Source organism: Trachymyrmex septentrionalis, unplaced genomic scaffold (assembly GCF_001594115.1).
Source record: "Trachymyrmex septentrionalis isolate Tsep2-gDNA-1 unplaced genomic scaffold, Tsep1.0 scaffold71, whole genome shotgun sequence".
NCBI classification, from domain to species: domain Eukaryota; kingdom Metazoa; phylum Arthropoda; class Insecta; order Hymenoptera; family Formicidae; genus Trachymyrmex; species Trachymyrmex septentrionalis.
The window spans coordinates 1,031,473-1,037,331 of record NW_017305895.1 but is presented as its reverse complement, the minus strand read 5'-3'; the positions used below and the strand labels follow the sequence as shown (position 1 = coordinate 1,037,331).

The 5,859-nt window shown below is 31.1% G+C and overlaps 1 protein-coding gene across 1 annotated transcript in view; it reads left to right on the top strand.

Moving 5' to 3' along the window:
- Window positions 1-5,859, top strand: part of LOC108753755 (tyrosine-protein kinase transmembrane receptor Ror) — a 272,244-nt gene that overhangs the window by 45,946 nt on the left and 220,439 nt on the right. The window lies entirely within an intron of this gene.

The following is a 5,859-nucleotide window of genomic DNA, read 5'->3' as shown; positions in this document are numbered from 1 at the left end:
TAACATTTATTTGAATCGGAAATGTTGCTCGTAAATTATTTCAGAATTGACTTGATTATTTATTTTTTATTAATACATATATATAATATTTTATTAATATATATATACTTAATTTTATTAATACATGCATATACATTTATTTTATATATTTTTTTGTTTTATCTGTATTTATATCTCAACTTATTTTTGCTCAGCTGCGGTATGTAATTCTATTTTCGATAATATTGAAATATACAAATCCTAAAAGCCTCTTTAAAGTGACCTAAATGTCACGCTACAGTCGAGAGATGCATAATATATTTGGTTTTTTGTTCTCTCTTAAAGAACAGATCATCAATATGCTATCATCGCTTATTTTAGACTATCAAAAAGAAAAAAGAATATCCGTAAGAGAAGCATTACGCCGCACGTATACTATGGAATATTATTGAGGTACACAACACGAGCAAATATTTCCTGCTTATTAAGCTGGAATATTGAATTTTCCGTCCAGAGGGGCTGACAACTCTCCAGTTATTTCGTTACTTCGTTTATTCAATAAAAAGACGAAATTGCGATAACATATGACTTGATTTTGTTGAATTTTTATTAAACATTTTTTAAACTTATACGGTTACACAAATATTCATTACCTTCGCACGAATGTTCATTATCCTTACCGCAGAGATTATTAATTGCACATTTTTTCTGTGGATTAACTGCAGACTCTAAATGTAATGTATTATAAGTGCCAGGAACACTTCCCATATTTTCATTTTTTCCTCTTTCATATGCAAAATATTTTTAATATACTTTTATCATTAAATTATTCTTTCTTATACGTTCGTAAAATAGAAAAGAGAAAAGAGAAAAGAGAAAACTAAATACAATTTATACATAAATTCGTACAAAATAGTTTTTTAAAAAGATAAATTATTAAATCTTTTATTAATATATCTTTTTAATAACATATTTAGTTGCATGTTGGGATCTTTTCTTTGCTTTAAATTATTTGATTAGCTTTTATCTATTATCAATATATAAAATAGTTTGCACGGACTTGTATTATTTGATACAATTTGTTATATATGTACATATAAATCTTAATATCAATAAAGCCAGATGGGAACATTTTAATTTAAATTTTTACGTTTACATAAAGAGAGTGTTATTTTTAAATCTAGAAAGTTCAGCAATAAGGACTGATTACCGCGGAAACATAATCGTAAAATTGTGCAAAGCGTAATGGAACTTGCATGAAATTTCTACCAGGACGAAGGGTCCGCTGTTCAAGTTAAAGGCTCGCAAAACTTTCGTGAAAGTTTATAATGCAAAGCGACGGGAAACAGCGAGGACAAAGACGAATTCGTGGATTCTTGTAACAGCTTTCGCGAATTCGGAAGACGGAAATTTCTTTCAAGTGAAACTCGTGCCGATCGCGCCCTTGATTTTTTCTTCTCTGCGAAGTTTTCAGGGACAGTAGGCATACCGCTATATCACTGTCTAGTTCCTTTGTCATGTATATCCTTTTGTCGGAAACCATTATATAAATTTTATACATGCACGTTTCTCGACGAAATTATTGAGTGCAATTTACATGATTGCACGGAGTTAACATGGTAAGATCTCATCCCGAGTGTGTTTATTCTTTATTCTTTCCCCGTAAATCGTTCAACAGGTTTTTTTCTACAAAAATCTGAGTTGGCGCCGTCATGTCCGCTGTCAATAACCTGATCGTAACTTATACGGGGTTCACAGTAGGTTTACGAAGTGCGTAATTAAAGCTTATTATTTTAACGAGCGTTGTAGCAGCAGATAATTACGCCCCATATTTTATATTTATAAATACTAACTAACGAGTCAGTTTTCAATTGAGATCTATAGTATACGAGATATATACAAATAAACATATAGACATAGACTTGGACATAGATTGTCGAAATTTTAGACATATCTTTTTGTAAACTAAATTTGAAGTTAAATCTAAAGTTCAATTTTTTGGCACTTTACGTTACGCAGAAAATACAATATATTTACTTCAACTAATTGATAAACACTTTTATAGACTGAAAAACAAATCTTTTTGATACCAAAAGAAAGTTCAACTTTATAGCATCTTTTTTAAATGTTTTTTCTAATATTTTTATAAAAATATCGCTTTCAAAAGGTTTTAAAATTGTTTTATTTTAATGTATTGCTATATTTGCAGGATGAGTTTCACTCATTATTGTATTATATATTTTAATTATTGCTCATAACAGTACTTTTGTAGACATACTTTCATATGCCGAGACATAATGCAGTATTTTGTAATCTAACGCGTAAATTGAACGCGAGCAGAAGCAACTCTTCCGCATAATTAATTAAGTAGTATACGTTAGCAAGAATTATGCCACTGTATATTATTATGCTTATCATCTCGCATGAGAAACGTGAGACATTTCCATCGTCGAGCAGAGTGAAAATTCTTGATGACATTTGCAAATGAAATCAGGCCATTAAGGTACTGTCTCTTCCATCTTGTTCCGCACTATTTCCATGAAGACAATGCGATGTTACTTCCGACCTGTCCGCATTCCGCAGTTATTTTGCAGAAAGATGACAGCGATATTGCCAGTGCCTCGCGATTAATCTGCATACTCGTCTCGGTAACGATTTGTTCGTCTGAGCACAAGAAATATGAAATAAAACTTTGAAATTTATGTGTAATTAGATTCTCTTTCTTGTTTTGACTGAACTCCTGAAAAATATTGAGAAAAATTCTAAATATAAAAGATAGAAATTTCTGAACGATGATTTTTTTAAAATAAAAATATAGGTATATATATGACTAATGAGGTGTATATATGACTAAAGATAATGTAATTTTAAGAAATTAGGCAGCAATTAAATTATTAAACAAATATTAAATTTCTTAGTTCTTAAACATCTTATGAACGATGATCGTACATGTATGTATATGTATATGTATATGTATACGTGTACGGATATATAGTATTAAAACAATTTTAGAAACTTCTATTATAATTTCCATATTCGCCGCAGTGCATGAGAGGTCTGTTCTTTCTACGATAAGACGAAGCGTATCTCTCTCACGTACCTCGCGTTGGATGCCGGGAGCACGTCTCGTAGTGACATTTGCAAATGATGTTAGACCGTATTAACGTACCATCTTCCATTTACGTGGCACTTTGCGAGAGAGACCAAGCGAAAGACTGCGTCTTGTTCCCGCTCCTTGTGTGACTTCGCGCAACCGAGCAGAGCCGAGCCGAGTCGAGTCGTTCCTAAACTAGTTCCAAGTTAATCGGTGACGGCGTTACCATTATGGTGTAGAGTTGCGAGGACCGGAGACCTCCTGGAAAGATGGTCTAGCGGACAGGCCGCGGGAAAAGGGACGATTTGCATTTTAATTGCACTGGCAACCTTCCTTGCCGCTCTCGCTGACACTCGTTTTTCGCGACTCCAGCCAGCTCTTCCCAGTTTCTCACAAAGATTTGCTTGAATATCATCGGCATTTTTTATTTAAATTTGCTGTTGTTAATTACAATTCTTGGGAATACAAATCACGTTTATGGTACGATAATTTAAGAGGTTGATACTTCTGCGTGTTCGTCAGTGCGCTAAATATATTGCCAGATGTTGCAGCAGCGATTAGTGAAATGTGGGATGAGTGCTCATAATGTCGAATAATATTATTTTTGTACATCCGTTACTAAAATCTTCTTGAGATACTTTTTCTTGCGTTTAAGAAATTTGTCTGTTTTAACTTCAAACAGATTTATTGTAAATAATGATATAAAATTTTTTAAACATATAAGAATTGTAAGTTTCAAAACAATTGGAAAAATAAAAAAGTTGTATACGTAAACTGTGAGATTTACAACAAATATATTAATTATTTAAATGCAAGAATAAAAATACGAATCGAATTCAAGGATCATATGAAATCTGCTCGTATTTTACGTAATAATTATTTTACAATGTGAACGGCTAATTATCTTATTTATATAGAATTTTAATTGTGTTTTTCTGGAATCTCATAAAATCTGAAGAGCATAATGTTGTCTCTCGTTTTTCGTTATCTTTCTCTCTTCATTTTCGCGCGTAATTGAACGACGAATAATGGCGCGCAGAAGTTCCTGCGAAGGGATAGTCGCGAACTTTGCCGCTAAGTTTCCCTTGTACCCCTTGGGCCATTAATAAATTTCACGCAACCGGATAATCGATGATTCGCGGACATAATGTGAGAATGGCTAGGAGTATTATTACCTAATGGTTATTAGAGATATATGAAATAATAATTTACTTGAATACCAAGTACATCGATGTTGTATTTTAAAACGCGTAAAGTATAAAAGTATAATGTGTTATTAAAGCGCACATTATAAGATAATTGTTCTAGACTCTTTCTAATATTATCATCTATAAGGTAAATCTAAAATATTATAAATATAACTTTACATTAAATACAATGAATATATATAGATATTGATATAAATTAATTATGAATATATATTGAATTATCAAAATATACAAATATGTACAATACATGTTACATTACTTTAATACACATACAATTATTTATGTACTATCTGATTATTATTATTGTAAAATTAGTCTGCTATAAATGCGTAGAATACTTATTGCCACATTTTGGTACAATTTCTTTTGGTACAATCTTTACAATTCTTTAAATTAAATTAAAACATCGAAATGTAATAAAATATGTAACTACAACAAATGATTAAAAATGTTTTGTACATACAGTATTTTGCTTAATTTTGCGGCATATAAAATAATACTTTTATAATTAATAACTAACGCACACAAATAATTAACGATAGATAATAGCTTGTGTTGTAAAGAATTGTTTAAATAAAAAATTTTAGTTTTAAGTTATACATACAAATTCGCAAATAGGATTTAATTAATATAAAATATAGTAACTTAACAATCTGAAAAATTTCCTAAAAATATTCAATATTTTAGATATCTCAAACTTTTATATTGTTTGAGAAATGTAATCATAAATAATCGCTACTTGAGATACATAATTCGAGAATATATACCATTATTCGCACGCGTGCTTAGAACAAGCTTGCGCATGCTAACCCTAGTAAATTTGCGTTAAGAGCGGTTGCAGGCCGGTCTTCCTAGTCTCTTGGCAGAACTAGTTTAGATACAACTGTCACCCCGTTGTGACAGCGTTCGTAACACCATAGTACCACTGTCTGTGCTTGTTTTACGACTTGCGTTACCGGCTACAATGGCGGTTCCCTTACACCGGGAAGTTAAGGTCTTCCTTCCTGAATTCATTCCGCGGCCCATCAGCGTTTCCCTTTGGTATTTGTCCTTCGAATTATTCAGTCGACCTGGCTCTCTCTTGGCCCGAGAATCAGAAAGTAGCAAGAATCTCTCGTTGTTGACGCAAATCGCAGCTGTCTTAAATAAATAAGGGCCACTGTGTCCGGTTTAAGCGATAGCTTTTTATTTTTATGTTTTAATGTTTCGCGAGATGCATATGAGATCAGATTACTAAGAGATATCCAGATGATATGATATAAATAGATTAATATTTATAAAATAATAATGCATTAATTTTTTTAATGGAAAACATCGCTGATTTTTTTGTACGATTCAATTTTTTTTTAGTAACTAGATAATGAACATTAATCTCCGAGATGATGATAATAGCGCAATAATATATTTTATAGTTTATCTTTATGATAATTTTAAGTTACAATATATATAAATTCGCAATTTCTTTTCAAAGCATCGAGATTAATTTTACAATAAAATAAAACGTTGATTACAAAAAGAATAGACGTTATTTATATAATAATTAACTAATAATAATTGCATACTTCGATATTAAAATTA